This window comes from Aphelocoma coerulescens, chromosome 20 (genome assembly GCF_041296385.1).
Source record: "Aphelocoma coerulescens isolate FSJ_1873_10779 chromosome 20, UR_Acoe_1.0, whole genome shotgun sequence".
Classification (NCBI taxonomy): Eukaryota; Metazoa; Chordata; class Aves; order Passeriformes; family Corvidae; genus Aphelocoma; species Aphelocoma coerulescens.
Window position 1 is genome coordinate 1,168,062 of NC_091033.1, and position 23,508 is coordinate 1,191,569.

The 23,508-nt window shown below is 42.2% G+C and overlaps 1 protein-coding gene and 1 long non-coding RNA gene across 5 annotated transcripts in view; one reads left to right on the forward strand and one right to left on the reverse strand.

The window, feature by feature from the left end:
- Window positions 1–23,508, reverse strand: part of NDRG3 (NDRG family member 3) — a 62,795-nt gene that overhangs the window by 35,342 nt on the left and 3,945 nt on the right. The gene's annotated exons all lie outside the window — the stretch shown is intronic.
- On the forward strand, window positions 3,760–12,215 carry LOC138121108 (uncharacterized). Of its 2 annotated transcripts, none has more exons than XR_011156085.1 (3): window positions 3,760–4,075; window positions 4,974–5,068; window positions 12,092–12,215. It is a non-coding gene; the product is annotated as an uncharacterized lncRNA (long non-coding RNA). The 2 variants fall into 2 exon arrangements; XR_011156086.1 differs by having other exon boundaries at window positions 3,760–4,056.

The window sequence follows — 23,508 nt, forward strand, 5'->3', positions numbered from 1 at the left end:
ACCACAGAAGAAAAAAAGTAGAAAAATAACAATTGTGTTCTCCATCCACCTCAATCCAACACAAACATGCGGTGTGGAGGAGGGGTCCCCCTCGCCCCAAATGCTGTGCAAAGCTGCACCCTTTGTGCTAGGACTAACCCTGGTGTGGCTGAAGCCAGTCTGTCACAAAACAAATCAAAACAAAACACCTTTTCCCTCTGAAAATCAGCAATAGGAACTCCTGTCTCTTTTAGCTCCTTTGCTTTACGAAACTGAATTATTTTTCTTTTTCAGATTTTTTTTTGCTGTAAAGCATACCAGTTGTCAGAGTGTCAAGAAACCAGTTAATCTATAGGCAACAATCCCCTTACTCCACAAGGAACTCTTATTCAGAAGAGGACTAAGAGCCATTATGTAGTGCACTGTAAGCCCCAGGGGAAAGCTGGTTACTGTCATACTGACATTATGGAATAAAAAAATATTTCTACTAAGGAATTACAACTTCCATATACACTGGGACTGATTAAGAGCTCAATATCTAGCAGGTTTTCTCCAAAACAGCATCACACAAGCTTACAGACACAAAAGGAAATTCAAACAAGCATCACAAAGCTTATCTGCAGATAAGGTGCAGACAGGTGACACAGTACTGGAATGACCACCTTCACCTTATTATTTGGAGACCCTTCTCTTATGCTCCTTTGAAAAGACACCCACTGGTAGCAGGCAGGAAGGTCATGCTTATTCTTGGGGTCACCCAAGAGACAAAGAAGTTGTCCACTCTACCCAAAGGAATTAAAAAACTGTGCACACACCAGCCACCTTTCTCTGTGCAGGAGTTTTCCTGAGTCTTGGGCTCACACCTTGCATTTTTGCCTAAACCAGAGTCTACAGAGAAGGAGGGTGCCAATATAGTAACCCCTCTCTACTGAGCTGTGGCCGACCAAAGAACACCTCAGAGCACCAACTGCTCTGCATTACATTGCTCAAAGAAACTTTTGCTATAGCCTTGCAGATACTTCTTCTCGTTTCCCCTGAGCTATAAAAAGTGTGGTAAGTCCCAGAGAGGCCTAAGATGCACCCTGCATAAACCTGCCCAGGTACACTGTTTGCTGTCAATACAAGCACATCCATGAAGTGTGCAAAGTCTGTCAGAGGGGAGACACACATCTTGAACTCATGCACTACTTTGTTAATCATTTATTATATAAGAAGAATAAAAACCTAGTAGGGGTTCAAAGCAAGGATTAGCAAATGCATTTATCTCATCAACTTTGATTTCCATACTTGATCTCTAGATGCAACTACAGTGCACACAATAAACAACATCACACTGAAATTAATCTGATGATTGTCTTCCTGGTCCACTATTGCTCCAAATGCTGTCTCAAAGGAAGGGAGATCTCCAAGGCAAGCTGCTGTTTGCCCTAATATGCACTATTTGTTGCCCCTTCCTTAAAGCAAGCTGGGTAGCAACAAAAAGGGCTGCTGATTTGGGTGCTGATCTGAGACAGAAGAGACAACCTTCCTTAAGACCAGCTGGGCTCAAATAGCTGTGAAAACCTCTGTAGGGAAGTTCACAGAAGAGTAAGAGTCTTGCTTTGCAGTGAGTCTGCACCACAGTTGGCCTGGAAAGCTCCTTGGCTCATAGCACATTCTCACCCAGGAGCAAGACCTACAAAGGATCCCTCCAGTGGGAACCAAATACTGAGGTGAGAAGTCACTGAGAATTGCTGAACTGAGAGCAAAATCACACGAAGATTAAACCTGCACAGTCTCAGATGGTGCATTTTTTTCCTAAACATTTTGATTCTATATCTATTCACCTAGCAATTTAAAGTTTTTTCTGCTTTCCAAAGTTTTTTGAAGGTTTTTTGAAGGAAAAGGCACAGGGGGTCCCCATCACTGCCTGCAAGCAGCTTTTTTAGCATCCTGAATCAGCTCTTCCCAATCCACTCACTTGTGAGCTCTCCAGAAAATGGCTGAGACAGCCTCAGGACTTCATTTTAATCCGAGCTGAGGCTATTCCGTTGGCAGATGCATGTACTTCTCCCAAGGTCTTAGCAAGCTCAGTGTGATTGCCCTGGATTAAATCTGGGTAATTTGTGATCACAGCATAAAATCTACTTGCTCTACACGACTATTTGCCACAACTTCACCTGAGCACCTGCTATGCTAACAGCAACGTGCATTTTGGTTTGAAACACAGCAAACAGGCACATTTGAGCAAAAAAGGCCACAAAAAATTCTCAAAAGAGGATGCTTTGTAGTAGAGAGACCTTTGTAGAGCACATCTCCAAGTGCAGAGGCAAGGGAAAGGGTGGGGTGTTGGTGAGCTGAGCTATCCTCTGCTCCAACCATGCTAAAGACTCCTTGTAAAAAAGCTCTGCAGACTTGTCTGCCCAGGAAACAATTTTCTACCTCCATTCCTCCTATTATTTAAATTATTAAAGAGACAAACATGTCATTTCATAAGCTGAAAGCAAGTTTAAAATACTACAACAAAGCAGCATAAATATTCATAGCACTCAAAAGATTTTTGTGGAAGACAGGCCCCGGCAAAGCAAAAGGTTTGTCTAAAACAATCCATGTATAAATCATACATTTTTTCTATAAATGGCCCAGTACCACCTGCTTTGCAAGTATTCCTCTTGCCTCTATTTATATATTACTGTAAATACACTCAAATCCCCCAACTGAAACCATCTATCCCTTGCCAAAGGTTTCCTAAAGGCTGAAGGAAACTTATGCTCTTTGAAAACCAGTAAGACAAGAATCCAGGAAAGATGTGGTGAATCACTAAGCACAGAGACTAGAATCAGGGTAAAGACAGAAGGCTACAAAAAAACAAGGCAGACAAGCCCTAGAAAGAAACCATCTACCTACAAAAATAAGACCTTAAATACATGTGTGCATGTTTATTTTAAGACAAGGCTATTCTCAATATCATTTCAATATACAAATAAAGAAAGCGCAGTAAAGTTCAGTAAGTCAAGAGCATGAGTGCTACAGGCCTGGACCCACCGAGTGTGGACTGCAACACCTGCAGGTTCTGAGGCTCTGCTTTCTGGTCATTGAAGCTCTGGCACAACTGCTTCCTGCAGGGTTAGGAGCTGCAAGAGCTGCATCTTGAATTCAAGTCTGTTTTCTTATGGAGGTTCAATCGCTCTACACTATTTAGGAACTCAGTGCAACAAAACCTTGCATTCAGAGGCAAAAAATTCTTGTTTTTTCACCTCAATTTGACTACAGCTTATAATTCGTTACCTCCATAGCCACTTACACTCTCGCCCGGTATGTTAACCACACTGAGGCAAAATTACACCCATCAGTTGGCAAGCTATGCTACTCAACATGGCATTAAATGTACCTAAACATATGCTCTCTCATTTGGCAGACAACAGAGGCAAGCTGAGGAAGCTCCTCTCTAGGGACTCACAGCCATGACAATCCGGGTAAGGTTCCTGAGAACCGCTCTCTGACAAGCCAGCTATGTCTTACAAGATGGAAAGCAGAAGTGCTACTCCCAGGTATGCAAAGGAAGATGGGAACAAACCCACAATTTGCAACCTATGCCAGAACCAAAATACACTACCCACGTGTGCTAGTTTAAAAACAGTCTGGGTTTTGGTGGGCGGGAACAAACTGCTCGAAGTTTCTACTATGTCCGGCACAGAGCCAATCACTGAAGGCTCTGACGATGCGCAGGTTACCAGCCCAATTAGAGAAGTTGGTAATGCCTCTGTGATGACAGTTAAGAAAGGAAAAGGCGCGGGCAGGTCTCCTTTCTTCTCCCGAGGGGTGGTGAGGAGGCCGCCGGGGGCAGTCCTGGCCGGGGGCAGTCCTGGCCAGAGCCACCCGTGCAGTGCCGGCAGGGATCATGTGGCCAGCGATGAAAACACGGCAAACAATTCCCCGACACGGAGCACAAACAAGCTCAACCTTTTCAGCACTGCGAAACTCCATAAGAACTTTTCAATTGATAGAACCTGAGAACAATAATACCTACGGACAACAATTTTCTTCCGAGTCAGAGGAAAGGGAAAAGACACGTGAGAACAACATGGCGACACTCAGGTCGGTGCAAAGAAGGAGGGTAAGGAACTTTGGGCGTTGGAGCTGAGATTCTGCTGCAAGCCGGGGGGGGGAGGGGGGACGACGACTATAATACAACAAATCTGTAATTCATGAGGTGCATGGGGGGATGCAGAGATCCACGCGCAGCCCGTGAGCAACAGTGCTCACGCTGGCGCGAGTGGATTTGAAAAGCTGTAATCTAGTGAGGAACTCGAACAGAGAGAGAAGACCCTTGCTTATAGAGACAGAGAACCCTTGCTTCCAAACTAGAACACCTCATCTTTAAAAGCCTAAACCCCATGAACTAAAATGATCCACGCTAGGCAGTTGTGGGAAGACTTCTTGGACCGTGGGAGGGACTCACGTTACAGCAGGTCAGGCGGGCTGCTGTTTGTGAAAGTTAAAACCACGCTGGAGAAGTTCGCAGAGAACTATCTCCCGTGGGAAGGATCCCACAGCACAGCAGAAGAAATAAACTCTTTTCCTTAAGCATACTGAAGAAAGATTTTTAAGAAGTGAAAGACTGACCAAAACCCCACGTTTTGTCTCCTTGTGCGGTCCGTGGAAAGAGGGACGGACTGGGAAGGAAAGGTGTTCTAAAGGTTTTAGTTCTCATTACCCTTTTTCCTTTTAATTCTGTTAATAATAAATTTTCTTTAAACTGTTTAAGTTTTGAGCCTGTTTTGCCCTTAAAATGTTAATCCTTAACTCATGAAGTTTTCATTTTAATTTCCCCTCCTCTGCTTAGCTACAGCAGAGGAAAATGAGTGAACAGGTTTTTTTGTGGGTGCCTGGTGCTTAGCCAGTGTCAAAACCATGACACCATGGTCTGCAGGTTTGCTGCTCAGGCCTTTATTTCTTCAGCTATGTTTGCTGTGTAACTGCTCTCCACTGTAACTTTTCCTGTTCTTCATAAGGGGATTCCTGCTTCCTGTGCTGCTGGAAAACCAGCTCTCTGGCACAGCTCCTCAGCCTGGCTGGGCAGACCACAGTCTTGGCATATAGATCTCAGGTAAGTTTCATTTATGGGCCTTGAGATCCTTAGGCATTCCTGTTCTGTGGCTCCTCTGCCCTGTGTAAGCCTCCGGACAGCAGTGTGCTTCCCAAAACCTGCACAAGTGACTCTGTTTTCTACACTAAAATGCTGGCTGACACGGTGAACTTCCAGAGAAACAAGCAAAGGGCCCAAATTCGGTTTCAAAATATTTTCTAAGGTTACTCACTTTGCATTCCAGCTCATGCATTTTTGGGAATGTGCCACATGGTGCTCCACCTCCAAGCCAAACTGTGTACCTACAGGAAGAAACTGTGTTCTGCTTCACCAGTGCAGTCCCAGCTTTCACTGTTGCCAAAATGATTTTGCTTTTTTATTTCTTTCATATATATTTGTAACTCTGTAGACTGTTGTTGTGTAGTTATATAGTTCCTGGCTAGCTCCAGTACTTTTCCCTACCCTGATAGGCAGAAAGACAAAACACATTCCAGAGGCTCCAAGCCCTGGGAGTCCAAGGTTTGGCCCACTGGGAGCCAAGGTTGAAACCAGCTCTTCAAGACACATTTTCATAAACAAAGTTTAGTTCCTACCTAAGGGGGGGCAGAATTCAGAAAAGGGTAGAACCAGGGAGGAATTACCTCATCACTTGTGCTTCTAACTGGAGATTCTTGTCAATTATCCTAATTTGCTAAACTTACCAAACTGTATTCACCCTATGCAGGGTGGACATTTTTCCATATCTGCCCCTGGAGGCCCCCAATAAAGACCAGCCTTTATATTACCTCCTATACTAATATTGTCTCGAAACTGTGTTCTTTTATTCCTAGATCTTTAAGGCAGCATTGCACTTGAGCAAAGCAATAGCAGCTTGCTAATCCACCATGATTTTATGTCCCTGAATCTGGGCTACACCTAGGACAGAAATGTCAGCTGGTGCATATAATTCCTAAGGTGTTTAAACAAGACCTACATTTAACAATGGTTTTGTAAGGAAAAGGTCTGTGCCCTGCTTTACATTAATTTTGGATGAGTCCAATTCTAAATAAAGGCAGTGTCATACTGCCATGGGTGTAACTGAGCTCAGCAAGCAGGACACCATGCCTGCTGACTGCCTGAATTAACAGGCATCAACCATAGGGCTGATTAAGCAAGAATGCTGTTAAAGTCTTTAAAATGTTTTACATTACCTGGACCAGTGCCCATGAAAACACTGAACCATGCTGAGCTGCCCTATACAGGACAGTCCAAGAAGTTTTAGAGTGGAGACACCCCAGGATATAAACTGGAATGAGAAATTTCTGATGAAAATTGTGCAAATTATTGTCTTTGAAAGAGTCTCTTCTGATCATGGTATCTCTTTCAAACGGCTTTGCAGCATTTCCTTTCTCCCCAAGGCAAATGAAATAAGCAGTGATTGTTACCACCAGTCATGTTACTCGCATGATGCTCTATGTCCTTTTGTGCCCAGTGGCATCACTCTAAAGCAACCCCTATATCATCCAGTGTCAGAGCTCACACAGCTCAGACCAAACCACAGAGCCCTTCTTGCCAGTTCCACGGTCAAGGACATGTTCAAGTGGATCTGTTCCAAGGTGCTTTCACCTCTACTGAGCCACCTACTTCCACTAGCCCTGTCGTTCAGGAGATCCCACCCAGGCACCAGTGAGGGCTCTTGAGGTTTTTGGCTGGATGTTTGTCCAAACCAAAACACATGTAGCTCTTCATCAGCACTGTCACTATCATGGCACCCACTGCACCTTCTCCTCCTGCCATCTCCTCCCTGTCCTGTGTCCCCACCCTTGAGCACTCACTGTGTGTAGCTGACCTCAATTGCTCCCCAGCACACATCTGCCCATGCGACATCAGGCAAGTGGGGAAAATGCTGTCTTCAGCAGGAACATGGTCTTAAGCAGCTTATGATGAAATCTGACTGCTTTCCTCCAGATCCTTCAGTTTCCTCTGCAGTTTTATTTTCAAGCTTGTTTCTGCTTCATTTCACCCATGCTTCCTTCTAACTGTGTTTTCACACTTTAAGTGAAAAAAAATTAATCAAATGTGAGTACATATTGCATTGAGCAAAGTAAAGCGTTCCAGAGCAAGGTGAATTGGAAATCTGTTTAAATGAGATTTTAACTGTGATTTTATCATTAAATACCACATTTCAATTTACTGAAATTTAATGCTGATTTAGCATTTTATTTATCTTATTGAAAAAGTTGCATTTTCACTGGTTACTAAACATTAAATTGCAGTGATTCAAGGCCAGGTTAGACAGGGCTTAGAACAACCTGGTCTAGTGGAAGGTGGACCTTTAAGGTCCCTTTCAACCCAAACCATTCCATAACATAACCATTACACCAAACTGAGCCTTCTTGCTGTCTGTGAGGAACCACTGTTTAAGTTACTGTATAGCTAGAGAATTAGTCAGACCTCAGCTTTCATATTTTCTAATGCAATTTTGATTGATATTTTTTAGTTCATTTGCATGGGGTGCTACTGGGACAGAAGAAAAAATTTGTAGATTGACTTGCATTTAAACTTTGTGTTCGCTCAAATATATAAATTGTACAACCTAAACCAAATGTAGCAACGTATCCACCAGTGAAGGTGATCTCTTCGCATGCAATAAATAAATATACAATGCAATAAATATATATACAAATACATGTGCAGTCTGGATAAACCAAACTTAAAAATCATCACAGACATGTGCAAAGTTCAGGAAGAACAAATAGCTCTGCTCCTCAGCAGCTAAGAAGACACAAATGCTTCTGGTTCAGCTCATTCAGGTAAAGAAGAGCCTTCCACTGTGCTGTATATGTATATACGTCCAAATCTCTTCTAGTGTCTTCATAGAGCAACCCCAAGTTTTTCTTCTTACTTCACTCAAACTTGAAAAAAATGGATTTTGGCCATGAGAAAGTAGTATACTTCCAGGCACAAGCTGATCAAACACTTCAACAGCTCCAATTCCAAGTTATCCACCATGGTGGACATGGGAGAGTCCTTAAGTTTTATCACAGCAAATACATATTGTTCAATATTAAATACTGATGGTTAATAAGAATATCGAAGTCCACAGAAGACAGACTTAAGTCTCAGGATGCTTTCCTATCTTAATCCATGTTTCACTATCTTAATCTGCTCTAGCTGCAGACTGCTTGCAAAAGGGGCATTCACAGGACTGACACAAATTTTAAGAATACAATTGTGTGAGAAACAAATCGGTAAAATAAGATTTTTATTATATGCTTTTTGCCCCTTCTTCATTACTGAAATATTCCCCTTATGCATATAGTACTGCTCCTTGAGCTTCCCAGAACAAGCTCTTTCATTTTGGCCCAACCTGTGTCATTGAAGGACAACCTCTTCTCAAGTATTCAGTGCCATTACTTCAGACCCATTACAACTGCCACACAGCTGTCCCATCCATCACTTCCAGTCTGTGTATATGCCTCCAAGCAGAAAACATCCTTGTATGTGTCAGGCTGAATTGCATGTCCCTCCTGAGGCAGCTGGCCAGGAGAGGCAACTCCAGTTAGCACAGTTAAAACCAGTAATGGATACAGTACAGACAATTCAGGAGATAATTTCATTACTTATTTAATACAATTGTGAGTTTCTGCCAAAAGGGATGCTCCCATCCTCCCTCCTTACACCAGACAGAATTTCCTTCCTCTTCTTCCCTTGCACCAGGCTGATGATTATGCAGTAACATGGAAAATCAGATCTCCTTACCCTCTCCCTCAAGTGTTTTTTCCAGGACTACCTTTCACTTGGATCAATGAGCTGACTGATGAAAAGACTCCTTGTGTGCTGTCTTTTTTCTAAATCTGTCAAGTATCTCAGTTTGAGGTTGGATTGTAAGAAACCAGGTGTCCAGGCAGCATTAGCTCTTCAGCTGAATCAGGGAGCAGATTAATGTACGTGCTCAGGATGCTGCCAGATGATATACAGGGGCATATGCACTTAGCTTCAGGGAATGATAAATCTAATCCATCTAGATAAGAGTGTAAACAGAACATAGGACAGAACTCTAATTTTGCTAATTTGAGTTGCCTTGTTGTAGAGTATTATGTCGGGACATATGGAGGAACTTGAGTTTCACCTCACAGCCTCTGAAAGAAAAACCAGACCCTTCAGATCTCTCCTTTGCTCCATCCCCTTGCAGCCAGGATCCAAACCGTGCCTTGGGGAATGTCTGGCATGCTTGACTGCAACATGAGCAGATGTAATGCAGACTTTTTGCCAGGCTAGCTTTCTCCTGGTTTAATGAGATGAAGGAGCCTATCAGACAGTCACATTAGAACCAACTCATGCAATGAGGACCAGACATGTAATGACCTCTGGAACTGCCTCCAAATCCTGCAGTGTAAGTTGAGGATCACATACAAAAGGGTAGGGAAATATACTCACGAACTCACTAGAGTGTTCATGGTGCTCCGTGTAACCAGGCCTATAAATGAATACCTAAGTACACATCAGCATGGGCATTCATGTTACAAGTTTCTGAAATGGATAGAAGCCTTTTGATAAAACATAGTAATGCCTTAATTCAGAGGAGGTAGAAACAGGGGGAAGTACCCAAGGCCAGGTTGGACAGGGCTTTGAGCAGCCTGGTCTAGTGAAAGGTGTCCCTGCCCATGAAAGAGGCGTTGAAATGAGGTGTTTGAGGTCTGTGATTCTGTGATGCAGCACTGGACCACATTTTCTTTCGGCCACTGTAAGCATCCTCCCTTACAAGTTACAGGGGTAGTTTGCAAACACCTGCATGAATACAACAGAGACATAGGACAGAAAACACCAACTACTTAAGCCAAACATCACTCATAAGAATGACTTGTGTTTGAAGTCAGTTATAAAACTGCATATAAAGTAAATACCTAAAATGCCATTGGAAGGCAAATGATGTTTTTCATAGAATTAGGAATGCTCTTCTGCAAGCAGCTGGAAGCCAAAGGGAGATGGCACTCTGTACCAAACATGCCTTCCCAAATTTTGTCAGATAAGGCCTGAGGAGGAAACTGACCTACTCACCAGGTTCCATGTTCACCCAAACCCAATTTGCTTTCTACAGATTTCCAGTGGCTGTTCTTGGTTCCAAGCTGCTTGTGAGTTTAGCTCTTCCTGCAAGAGCTCTGATCATTACTACCTGAGATCTGCAAAAGTCCAGCAGACACATCCTCCTAAAAGGTGCCTCCTAGACTTGTGAGATCCAAGCCCTTGCCTTCCTAAAATGCAAACAGAACTTCTGTTTCCCTTTTTCTCCATCCTTCTTTCCCTCCCTTTCCTCATTCACCCCCACACCGATTCCTGTTAAAATCTGAGTGGTCAAAATCAGAAACCAAAGCTTTTCTACTGTGTGAACTGGACTGGGTAAACAACTTATACCAAAAAAAGAACAGGTTTTAGAAAGGTAATCTGAATCTAGCTTTTGCTGCAATAGCTATCTGGTAAAAGCAGTAAGAACTTTTTTCCTCACCCAAACTTCTCCAAACCAAAGTCCATGGATTAGATCAACTCAGAATTTAGTTTTCATTAAGAAATAACAGTGTAAGTTAAGGTGGTTCCTCTTAAGTGAAATTCAGTTTTGCATATTTGGGGTAAGGCAAACATTCACAAGCTTAAGACAGTTTCACATCACATATCTTATGATGGAAATCCATGATCCCAAGCACGATTGTCAACTAGGATATGCAGTTATTGTAAACAGACCCCCGATTTTACTTCTTTCAAAACTAACTGAAGATCTCAATACAAGTGATTTAGTTCTAATACTCTAGTCCTGACTAAAGTTGAACTATCACATGGGTTTCATGTTTAACCCCTCTGTGTTTAGAAAGAATTGGTTATGGCAGATTAATTCCTGATTTCATTCCTTAGAAACCTGCATGAGACAAGGATGTACCACACCAAAGCAACAGAGAAGGAAAAAGCTGACTACACCAAAGTCTAAAACTAATTCCTCAAGTAAGAATTAAGAGGAAGTTTCTCAGAAGCCTGTTCATAGCCTCTTTTGCAGGAACATGGCAAGGTTTCTGTTTATGGGACCTGGATGCAATTGCAGAACCGTGTAGGCTGGAAGAGATTTCTGGAGGAGAGATTAGTCTCCAAGCAAGAGTAATTTCAAAGCTGGATCCAGTTGTTCAGGGCCTTACGGATTTGAAAATCTCTAAGGATGTAGATTCGAGCATTACACACCATTCTCACTGCAAAAATAGTTTCCTTTTATCCAACGGGAATTTCCCTTGCTGCAAGTGGTATAAACAATGAGATTTTTAACCTGAAAATACCACAGACCAGAATAAAAAGAAAAAATCCAAAAGTATGTGTGGCTGCTACAGCCACATATCAGAACTCTTTAAAAATTCCCTTTCTAAAACTGTTTCATAATGAATAAGGAGTCAACTCAAGATATTTCACATTAAAGGCATAGTTGGAGCAGAAATTCATCTGGTAAATTTTTCAGGGCAGATGTTAATATATCAGAATAACAGGCTTAATATTAAATTGATTGCCAACTCTGAAAAATGTTCAATATTTTCCAGAAAAAGAACAGGTGAGGAACCATGCAGGACCTGAGTAGTTGTTGGGGTTTTAGGAGTTCTCCTTCTGTTTTCTTTTTCTCTTAAAGAATTTTCCCCATACATGTTGCCAGGGGGACAAATTACTGAGCGCTTAAGAAAAACTAAAAGACCCCGCCACAGGGGGAGGGGTCCAATGAGCTGCTCTTTGTCACCTGGGCTTGTGGGCTGTTAGTTCTCAGCGTTTGGACAGAGAGAGGCTGGAAGGAATTTGTCAACACTGCAGGTTTCTGGTTTTTTTTTGGCTGCCTTCCTTCTACCAGAGAGATCCCGGCATCCCAAGCCCGCCTTTCCCTGCCCTGCTGGGAGCTGGGCCGTGGCCACCCTGCCCCCGCCGTTCCTTTGCAGTTGCTTTGAGCCTTCGCTATTCTGTACCCCCACATGTCCTGCCTGCCGAGACCTCCCGGGGGGTTCCCGCTGCAGCTCCGGAGTTCGATACATCTCGTCTGCCACCCAGGATTTGTGCTCGTCCCTGCTGTTCCAGGCTGCTGTTCCTGAGGGTCTGGCCGGACACCAGGATCGGCTGCCCAGGGGTTTGTGAAGCCTTTGTTCCATCCTTCCCCAGGATCCCAGGCCACCAGTGCCGCGTGCTCCCCGAGCTCGCTCCGGAGCGCCCCCTGCAGCCACGGGGGAACCATCACACCCGCCCTGCTCACCGGGAGCCGCCAGTGATCCCTGCCGGCTGCGAGCGGAACTGCACCCGAGGGGAAAGGGCCTGACAGCCGAGAAGGCTGGGACTGGGTTTGGGATTGTTTGCTGTTACTGTCATAGTTATTGCTGTTTGTTTGACTGGTTATACACATACAGATATGTAATAGTAAAGAACTCTTATTCCTATTCCTCATACCTTTGCTTGAAAACCCCTTAATTTCAAAATTATAATAATTCAGAGGGAAGGGGGTTGCATTTTTTTTTTTTTTTTTCATTTCAAGGGAGACTCCTGCCTTCCTTGGCAGATACCTGTCTTTCAAACCAAGACAGTAGTGCATCATCCAGTCTGATTCAGTCTAAGAGCAAATGTCTAGGGTACGGCAAAAGAAGAGCACCTGACAATAATTCCCCTTTGCCTGTACATCTATGTGTACTGCAGGCAGCATCTGCCTCTCTCAAGTCCTGTGGAAGTTTCTTCCCCAGTGCACTGAAACACTACTGTTCCTTGTGAACACAGAAGTTAGTTATTCTCAGGCTTTGTACTGCAGAACGGTAAGGCAGCCTTGCCCATGAAATCTTGGTGCCTCGCTCCTTCCTTGAGTCATGAAAATTATCAAGAGTTTGACCTATTATATACAGAGTACTCTTTCATCCCACTGTTACACCACACCCCCCCCCCAAATATGCAATATAAAGTAACACACCCTGGAGATTATATCAAATAATCTCTTTCTGACAGCCCATTTGAACAGCTCTGAGCAGTCACAACTCCCGTTGCCCACATGTGCTGTCCAGAGAAGGAACTTTCCAATGCCCTTGGCAAACATCAAGGGTTAGAACACCAGTCTCAACCCTACAAAAGCTTGACAATACCGTCTCTAAAGACAGTAATTTCACCTGGAGAGAAATTATCAAATATTTTTACTTGGTTGAGTATTTCTTTTCTGTAACATTGCTTGCACATTTCTCCCATATTAACCTTTAAGCAGAATTTAAGCTGATGCAGGCATCTCCAACATAAAATGAAAGCCTTAGTTACTTCTGGTTTGATTTTATTTACTCCAACATTACTCCTTTTTCCTCCCTTTCCAAGCTTCATTGCCATATCCTTTTGGAAAATGGCACCCTATGTCCAGTATTGCAATGTTATAGCTGTGGTATCTAAAAAAATCCTCAGAAAATATTTTAAATGTTCTGAAGAAGGGTAGTCGTAAGATGTAAGAAAGACAGCATTAGTCAGGTGAGTTGTGGTACAATCAGGTGCCAGACCCAATTGTAAAGAATATCATCTTTGTTTAAGCCACCATAAGGGAACCAAAGTGTGGATACTCTTTTGAGCCTTGTCCACAGCAATTTCAGCTAATGAGTTTTAGCTGACCAGTGAAGAGGTCTGAGATGACCCACAGAACACAGGACATGTAGTTATCTGTGAAACCTCAGTAATATGATTACTCTGGATCATAATAACACTTTAGAAGTAAAACGATAATAACCCACCTTACCACCAAACACTTCCTCAGCACCTCAAGAGTCCGATTCAGTCTTGGGCACAGCCGTGCCCTGCTCAGGAGCAAGGTGCCCCCAGGGAGACACAACGTCCTTGAAACCATGTGCTCACACAAGTGACCGTGAGGGGTTAGCTCAGCAATACCAGCAGACTACACCACTCCACTCCCTACTCTTTCAAACTCCAAATATCTCAAGGATTTTCAGATAAAGATCATAGCTTTTATTTAATGAACTGGAAATAATGACATGCTTCTGTGACCAGATGCCCTTCTGCAGGTCAGGAGCAGATGTTAAACACAACTCAAAAGCACAATTCACTTGAGCAGTTTATGAGTTTAAGTTAGCGAAGTTTGTCTTTACAATTCAGTAAAGAAATGTTTAGCAAGGTGCTAAATCGGCCTAAAATGGCAAGAAATATGCAAATAGAATAAAGCACAGGTAATAAACTACAAACAAATAGTACCTGTATGCTGAAATCATGTCCAGTTTCCATGAATCCAAAACCTTCTGCTTTTCTAACTCCTGTGGAGCAATCCCAAAACAACACTATTGCAACTGGTTGGTATATTAATGTAATATTATTTCTGTAGTAGATGCAGCTGGAACTACCACCAGAGCATAAGAAAATGCCATCATCCCAGCTAATGGTCAGACAAAGAGGGTATATTTGGTCTTGCTGTCCCAGAAGTTTTAATACTCCAATCACAAACCAGACACAAGGCGAGGCTGTATATCCTGAGCCGCAGGAACTCTATTTGACTTTACCAAGTATTTCTACTATAATATTTTGTTGAGAAGCTGCACTGATTTTCCCAATGAAAACTGATCCAAGGGGCCATTTTAGCCTGCCAGGCTGCATATACCTACTCCACCATTCAAAAGGATTTCTCTTGTGAACAGAGCTCTAGAGCTAAGCTTACAAAGCCCCATGAACAGCATTCTGATGAAGTGTTAACTGCAGAATAAATCAGCTTAAATCCAGGGAATCGTTCCAGCAGATTAAAAACTCAATGCCAAAGAGAAAACAGGAGGTCCTGCTCCTACTTTAGAAATATCTCACTTTGTTTTGAGCCTGCCACCCACTATTTCCATTTGGTGGTCTTAGTCCTTTTATCAAAAGAGACAGTGAATAGTGGGTTTCACATACACGCCCTGCTGCTAAGACTGTGCTTCCATCATATCCTCTTCAAAGACATCTTTTTGAAACTGAGGAGCTTTGATCTATTTATCATTCTTAACAAGAAACTCATTGCACAGCTTTGATCAATCACATCAACCTTTTCAGAATCCCAGTTTCACTGGGTCTTTGAGAGTGATGGGACTAGAACTCATGCAACACTCACAACACAGGTGCACTGTGAGCTTACACACCACTGTTTCCATTATTTTTCCACCAGCATTTAACTTTCAATTTGCTTTTCTAAACTATGAGATAATATTTTGATAGAACTGCCTATTATAACCCTCAGTTCTGTCTCTGACTGGAAAAGCAATTCAGAGCTCATTGCTGTACACATACAGTGGGGGCTGTTCTCCAGCTGCATTACTTCACTATGCTGAATTTAAAATGCTACTTTATCACTTAGTACCACAGGATTTTTTTCATGTTTCCTCAAAGCTAACTTCCATTTACTATGATAATGTATGTTTGCTGATAAAAATTAATTTGTCACCTATCTTCTGCTTATTTTTCTAACTTTGACTTCTCTGTGCTTCTGGCTTCCACATCATTCTCTGGCACTGGTTAGTATTGTGAAAATACTGTATAAAATAAATCTTCCGTCTGTCTGATTTATAGCTGTATTTTTACTGGATATCCCAACAGTCCTCATGGTCTCAGAAATGCCAGTTATTCTTCACTCACCTCCTGCACCAGTCATCCTTCCATAAAGCTTTATTACTTCCCTTTGTCCTCCCAGTGGCTTCTTTCTGAGGTGCAAAGTCCTAAACCATTTAATGTCTCCTTCCGTCTTCTAATTCCATGCCTTGGCTCTCTCATCAGCTCTCTCTCTTTTCTAGTTCTCTTATACTCAAAGAATTTGCCAGATTATGCTGATAATGAGCTCCAGTGTTGATTATTCCTATGATTTTACTGTTTAATAGGACTTTCACAATTCCTCAGGGAGACAGTTTCTCTTTAGAAGTGTGCCTTAATGCTGCCACAAACCTTCATAAATGTGCATGCAACCTTTGACATAATGCCCTGCTTCCCCTACCACTCCCAGAGTTGGCAATTTCATTAAAAATTATTTTATTACATAATTTTAAATTTAAGATGCTTATATGCTTCTCTCTTGACCTCAAGTTGACTTCAACTTTGATTTTTTTTATTAGCCCTTTTATGTACATTTGCTCCATTTGAGTATGAGCTACACGAGGTTAGTACCTAGGAGCTGCGAAAAGTGTCCATCCACTGCAGAGAAGTCCTACACTCCTCTCCTTGTTCAAGAGCTTTTATGAAACAAAGGGTGCAGAGGGAATCATCACAGGCTCAGGTATTAATTTCTTTTCAAAACAATGGCTTGATCTGGTTTAGTTGAGTAAGTTCATCATGATCTCTTTCTAGGCTGTACTCTTGGTCTTCTTGGACCCTTCAGGCAATGCTTCTTATGTTGATATTACTCAATACAGTGAAGTCAGAGATCAGTTTCTTTGATCTATCTGAACCTCCTGTCTAGCACAGGATAACAATTTTTTCTCCACAGTTCTTTCACCAAACCACACATTGGGATTAAGTAGTCTTGTTTCTCTTGAGATCTTTTGAGTCAGCATGGAATAACTTTGCATTTAATGAAGGGACCAACACTTTGCATTGCAGCCCAGTACACTGGCACCTGACACATTCCTGTTAAATATTCACCTCAGTCAGAGGTTAAATGTTTTCATTTTCCTTCAAATGAAGATGCAGTCAGGGGAGAAACCAAGAAAGAGGTAAAAGCTCCAAGGCTACTTCTCCTGCGATGCCTCTACAGCCAGTTTGGAGTAAGATAGAACCCTCACCATCACTGATTGAAAGCTGTTTTCTACCTTCTATTATGCAATCAGCAGTAATAAAAGTCATCACTCTTCATCTAGCCACTGCACAAGAAAGACAGGACAGCACTGCTCAACCAAGCTTCTCACCAGGTCAGTAGTGACTGTGAATGCAGGGGCTCAGAGGAAGAAGCAGCAGCTGTCTGTTAAGATGTGAACTGCTGATCCCTTAAAAATGAGGAGTATCCAGGCATGCCAGTAAAATACGGACAGAACTTTCTAACAGCTGCCCAGAAACCGCTGCAGGCCAGACAAGAGAAGAGAGACCCCCCTCCTACTGCAACTGCACCCAGGAGCTTGGAGCCACCAGAAGATGCTAGGAGGAGAGTACCTCTGCTCCCCACAACCTGGCTTTCCCTGTACCTCTGAGCCACACAGATTATTGAACCCTGCTGCAGGTAAGCAGAGACTGAGGGCATGGAACCTTGATGGATGGAAAGGTGAATGCCAGTCTTGAAAGCTGAGGTCCCAGACCCTGAAATCACTGCTACTCAGAAACCTTGGGGTTTTCTTAAAAACATAGAAGAAAATTTGAGTCTAGTGATTTAGGATATGATAAAAATACTTCAGACTTCACTAAATGAAATATTTAAAGATCAGGATTTAAACTCTGTGAGCCTTTCCTTACTGAACATTTTGACAATACAAAGACTGTATTTGCTTAAGTCATTTTTAGGCCGACAAGGTGACTTATGATGGCTTCTACATAAGCAGTTCATTTTAATGGGGAGACAGGATAAAAATAGCAGCGTAAGTGCCATGTTTAATCAATCCATAGCCCAGAACATTTGAAGGCTAGAGATCTGAGGAAACATTAATACATCACATCAAGGAATAAAACTACTGAAAAGCAAGATACCTGCATTACACTTCTCAGTTCAGACAATGCTCAGGTAATGAATTAAGCTTTCTGGTGCAACGTGTTTCAAGCCACTTCAATTTTTTTCCCCAACTACTACTACCAATGAGAGAAAGCAGAGAGACTCATATTCTGGAAACCTCCCTAAATAGCTGAATAATGTCTGCCTAAACAGTTCTTATTTTACAAAAATGAAGTACTGACAGTATTTCTCCTGCCTTTATACAGTCTTAAACTCATATACCATCCAATGGACTTTATCCTATTTCTTATTTCTTCCTTTTTTAGAAGGGATCACAGGCTTCTCTGGCTGTTTTATTGCTTTTATTAAGAAACTCCTGTCTCTATTAAAGAAAAAGGAAACAAAGTCGGGGGGGAGAAGCGGTTATGTTTTGTAAGGCCCAAGGAAAAACCTGGATTATTCTTCCACTACTGACAAAAAAAGATAATATAGTGCTCAGTGAATGCCTCCTCCATCTGTCTGAGAAATCCTATGCAACACCCTTTCCAAAGCTGGCATTTGAAGGCTGTCTTGTCCTTGTTTTGCAACCTCAACAAAACATTTTTTAAACAAGGGAAAAAGAAGATTAAGGTTTTTTTTCCCCAGACCAAACCAGCTCGTGAGGACACTTCCTGCAGCTCAGCCCCAAGGGACACAAGCACTCAGTTCCCTATCCCTTCCCAGAAGCTTCTTCTGCTCTGCCTCCAGCGCTGCACATTCCCATCTGCTCTTCACTGCTGATGCTGGAATTCCTACAGAAATTCTGCTCCCTTCAGGATATCACAGTTAATAAAAAAAAAAAAAAAAAAAAAAAGGGCAGAATGACAGACTTCTTAGACATTTTAAGAAGTCACCGCACTGCCAAGGAAAACAATGTCCAGTAAGGAATTATCATTTTCTAACACCTAAAACCACTGCCAGAAATGGAATGCATTCATGGGGAACAGGCACAAGAGCCCCATCCCAAGAAACCAACTGGTGAGCTCTGCAAATAGTTTTAAAGACATTTTTATACTAGAGTGAGTGCAGCATACATATAATTATAATGGCCTAGAATTCCCCTTGAAAACACTTCATTTAGGCAATTACTACCAAATGTTACAACAAAAGCCATTTCTCACAGTGTAAGCTCAATCACTATCCAAAGGGCTTGATGGATTCATTATCCTTGTGAAGCTTCTGGAGTACACATGACCAGGCAGCCCTGGTGCTTACACTGTTGCTTCCCAGATTTCAAGAACTGCTCAATACCTGGATACAAGACTGTCAGGCTACCTAAAATTTGGAAATCGTTGCCAACATTCCTATACATTTACAAAGAATTAGTGAAGACAATAAGGAAGTACACATCACACAAAATGTACCAATTCATACTCAACATCAACAGGAAGCAAAACAAAACAAGCAAAAAAACATTTGGTAAGAAGGGTACAAGAAGTCTCCGTTACTGCTCTGGTATGACGGTCTCAGGCCAGAGAGGGACCAGAAAGGTGGCATAACATTAAGATTGGAAAAGACCTCTAACATCATTCAGCCCAATCTTTAAAATACTAAATCATAAAAAAATCTTCCATCTACCACCCAAAGTACAGATATATCAGAAAGCAAGATTTGGGGGGAGGGGAGGTGTTGCTGCCTGCTCCACGGTAAAAGCTGTGAGTATTTCCACAGGGAGGGGGAGGGCGATAAGGAAGATGGCATTTCTTATCCTGCACCTCCACCTCTATGCTTGCCAGCATGCCAACACAGAAGTTCAGAAGAACCAGGATAGCCCCCAGGGAAATCAGATCAACAAAGTTTTTTAACTTCCTTGCAGTCTGGGGCAGGAACTGGAACACTGGCTGAGTGACAGGGAGTGCTGCAGTGCAGTCAATCACTTTTAAGGCAAGTAACACCTCTGAGTAACCATCACAGACCTGAGATGGCTCCTTCCCTTGGAGCACAGCCACAGAGAAATCAGTTAGCAATTACTGTCACAAAAGAGTCTGGTCACAGATCTTCTGACCACATGAAATACGTCCAGACAAGCACATATTCAAATACCAGGACAACAAAAATCAACCCGGCTTTCAGTTTTTTAAAGACCTTCTCCAACTGCAAGCATCACACTTTCCAATTCCACATCAATAACACTTTTGCATGTTGGAAACAGGAAAAATGCTCATGGTTTCCATTTTCTAAGGTTTCACCTGCTACCAAAGAGATCAGAGAAAAAGCTTTTGAGAACAAAAGAGCTCCACAAGCGTGGAGGTGTCTCCTGAAGCTTGGCTGGCAGCAGGGCAGACTTTGAGTTGTGTGGGGCATTTTAGTAGAAGATTAGAAAAACTCTGTGATCCCTTGAAATCACAGACAACTTGTCTCTGGCTCCTGCCTCATGTGGTCATCCCCACAACTGAGTCCAGGGGCGGGATAGCCATGAGCTCCAAGTCCATTTAAAACCAGTTACAAATACAGAAATTAAGTGTCCAAAAGGTACTGAATACCTGGGCAATGATTCTGCTCAGTGTGGACAAAAGAATATTTTAAACCTTTACTCTCTTATGGCAAGACCCCCCATACATCAGCGTTCCCAGGATGGGGTACGCCTGGATCTCTACAGCACGCAGCCCATATTGCTGCTGCTCTCTGCGGTGGAGGCCTTGCTTTTTATTCAACGTGGCACTGGGAAAAAACAATATGGCATTTAAGCAGAGATGACGTGAACTACTTCATGAGCTCTTTTGTACAAACAAAGCTACAGCTCCCTCTGTGCTTTTGCATTCACTCTGCTGGAAAAGTCCAGCTCTTTTGCAACTTAGACATTTGTGCTGAAATCTTGACAATGACAGGTCAGTAACTGAAAAATGTCAGTTGAGAGCCCTAGATTATGCCAACTCTTCAGTTACAATAATTCAGTTCTATGGCACAGCAGCATGAATGAGCACAGTGCCCAACACTGCCAAGTCACATTGTGGCCAGGGAGACAATCCAGGCTACAGCCCAGCACTACAGGCTAACACAGGCAAGCCAAGGTCTCACCAAGGAGACATCCTGACAGACAGTCTTCTAAGCAACAACTCCTTCCTTTTGTTTCTTACATCATCAGAGCAGCAGCTACAGTGGTTGCATTATATAGGCATTGCACAGTTTAAAATGCTGAATATAATATCCCTTCTCTTAAACCAATGTCCTCAATGTGAACCAGCAGCCCTGCAGTCCTACAGTTCTGCTCTCAACTCCAAAGTACTCCTGGACCCCCACAGGCACTGCAACCTCACAGCAGCATGACCATGCTCACCTGTGTGGGGATGGAGCAGAGAGGCCACTCACTGACAGGTGACCTCACAGACTATTTGATAAATGTGAATTGGCAGGAATACCTGCTGAGTGTTCCATCCACCTACCTAGAAGCAACAAAAAAATATATCTCTTAGTCATTTTTTTTTTAATAATGAATGTTTCCAATTAACTACTTTAAAAATGTCAGGAAAGAATAGTTTTATTCTATGGCTGAGCTAATACACATGAAGATTTTCACCAAGTCCTGTGCCTTTCTTTAGGTTGGCTGATGGATAAAGCCCAATTGCATTGTAAAATGAAAAAAAAAAATCTTCCCTGGATTTCCTGAGGGCCATATGATATGTATTTGATAACCTTTTCATCCAAGCTAAAGGAAAAAAGTTTAATTTGTAACAGGGTCATTTCTTTCTGGAAAACCGTATCAGAATGATCTACAGAAGGAAAATAGCAAATGTAGAGCTCTTATAAAATGGTTAAAAACATTTCTTTGTCAACTGTGCAGCGTGTCCTTTCTCAAGACTCCCAGCACTGTTATATTAGTTCTCCACCAAGGCAGAGACAAGCCATGCAGCACTTGAGCTGACAGCACAGAAAAGTAGACTTAAACCACTTCCCAAGCCCCACCTTCTATCATCTGGACAAAGCACAAATCCAAACACAAGCCCTCTTTTTCCAATCCAAGTGATAAAACTATACATTTACACAAATCAAGTTTTTCTTTCTGCCTGTGCAAAGGTAGAAAAACCTCCACAACCTGGACCCCAGCCCCTGCCCCGATTTTACTGGCTAAGTAATAAATTTCAAAACTACCATAGCCAAAAGAAACCATTAAAAACATAAGCACCTAACTTCAGTTTCCCCACAAAGTCCAAAAAACCCCTCAGGAGAAAACTACTTTGTGTGACAACAGTACTGGAGAATCCAGGCAAATTTTCAAGAACAGATCTGAAAAAATCAATTTAGTGAACAGAAAATTCATTAAACATCTATATCCCATGTATTTAGAAAACTTAAATGTACACAGACCCCAAATAATTCTAGAATTTACAAAATGCTATAGGGTATCAGTAGCAAAATTTGTGAATTTCCATTTACATTTTTAAGGTATATATAATGCTTATAAATAAATTAGAATAAAGTCCATATATAGGATAAAAAGTATTACTAGATCCCTATTAATTTACATAAATACACCAAAGCCCCTCCTTAATCACTGTCTTCGTTTAAGGAAATCCAGATGTTAACCCAGAGTCAGACTGTTTACCTGCCTCAGCCCAGGGAAACCATCCAAGACACAGTCACAAAATTGACTGAATTAGTACCTGGTGTAATTCATACACCAAGCCATGCTAAGCTAACTACAGCATCAAACATGACAATATGAAATAGGAAGTGCATGCACAGACACATTGCCTCAGTCTAGACTAGTTCAGCCTGTAAGGCTGCAGTTTCAGTCAGCAGCAGCAAGCACAGACATATGCACTTACCTGACTAAACTGATTCTAATTAAACCCCCGCATTTGTGTACTGCCAGTACAACGCCACTAAATCAGTGTTAATTTGTAATTTGTTGGGCTCATTTCCAGTCCAAGCTGTTTGCAGACTGGGCTCACTGTGGGACAGGAGTGCCAGAGGGGCACAGGACACGCAGAGCCTCTCCCTGAGCAGTGTTCATGGCAGATAGAACTGCCGCACAGTCAACATCGGGAGAACTTGGGAAAACCCTGAGTGGGAAAGCCCCCACCTGGACTAACATTCAGCTGAAATCAGACCACAGAGGGTGGGCATAAGTGTTTATTTTTCCCAGGGAGAGAGACTGCAAGGAGCCTTTTGCAGCACTCTGCTATACACTGTATTCATAAAGTCCAGAAAAAGGGGCAACAAGCAGAGTGAAAGTCTCCTTATGATACAAGCTATTCTGAGAGCACAGAGAAAAGCTGGCTGAAGATCTGCAGAAAAAACCTCTGAGAGTAATAATGGAGAAATAAAATAACAGACTAAATTCAGCACAGCAGTCTGAAGATAAATGGTCCTTATTTCACATATAGAGTGGTGTACTCCAAATTGATCATTAACATTCAGAAAGTCTTGCTGGAGTCACAACAGACTGATTAAAGCATCAGCTCAAAGTCATTCAGTGCATGAAAAAATAATGTTAGAAAATTATTAGTAATAAAACTACCATATAAAAATATAGAATGGCTGCATCTTAAATCCTGGATGTAGTGCCTGCTCCTTCCTTTCAAGAGGACATAATGGAAGGGAAAATATTTTTTAAAAAGGAGAAAAGGTTTGAAAATATGTTTGAGGAATAATCAATCAGGCTAGGGTTCTTCAGCCTGGAAACAGAGATTGCTGCAGTGACATATGACAGAAACCTGTAAAATCATCAGTTGAATGGAGAAGGTAAATCGAGATCAGTTCTTCACTGTGTCCAAACCATACAGCAGCTAAGAGATAGGAAATGAAGCCAGCAGCTGTCAAGTTCAAAACAAAACAGACAGAGGTAGTTAGCACCTACAAGGTGATTCTGTGCTCTGGA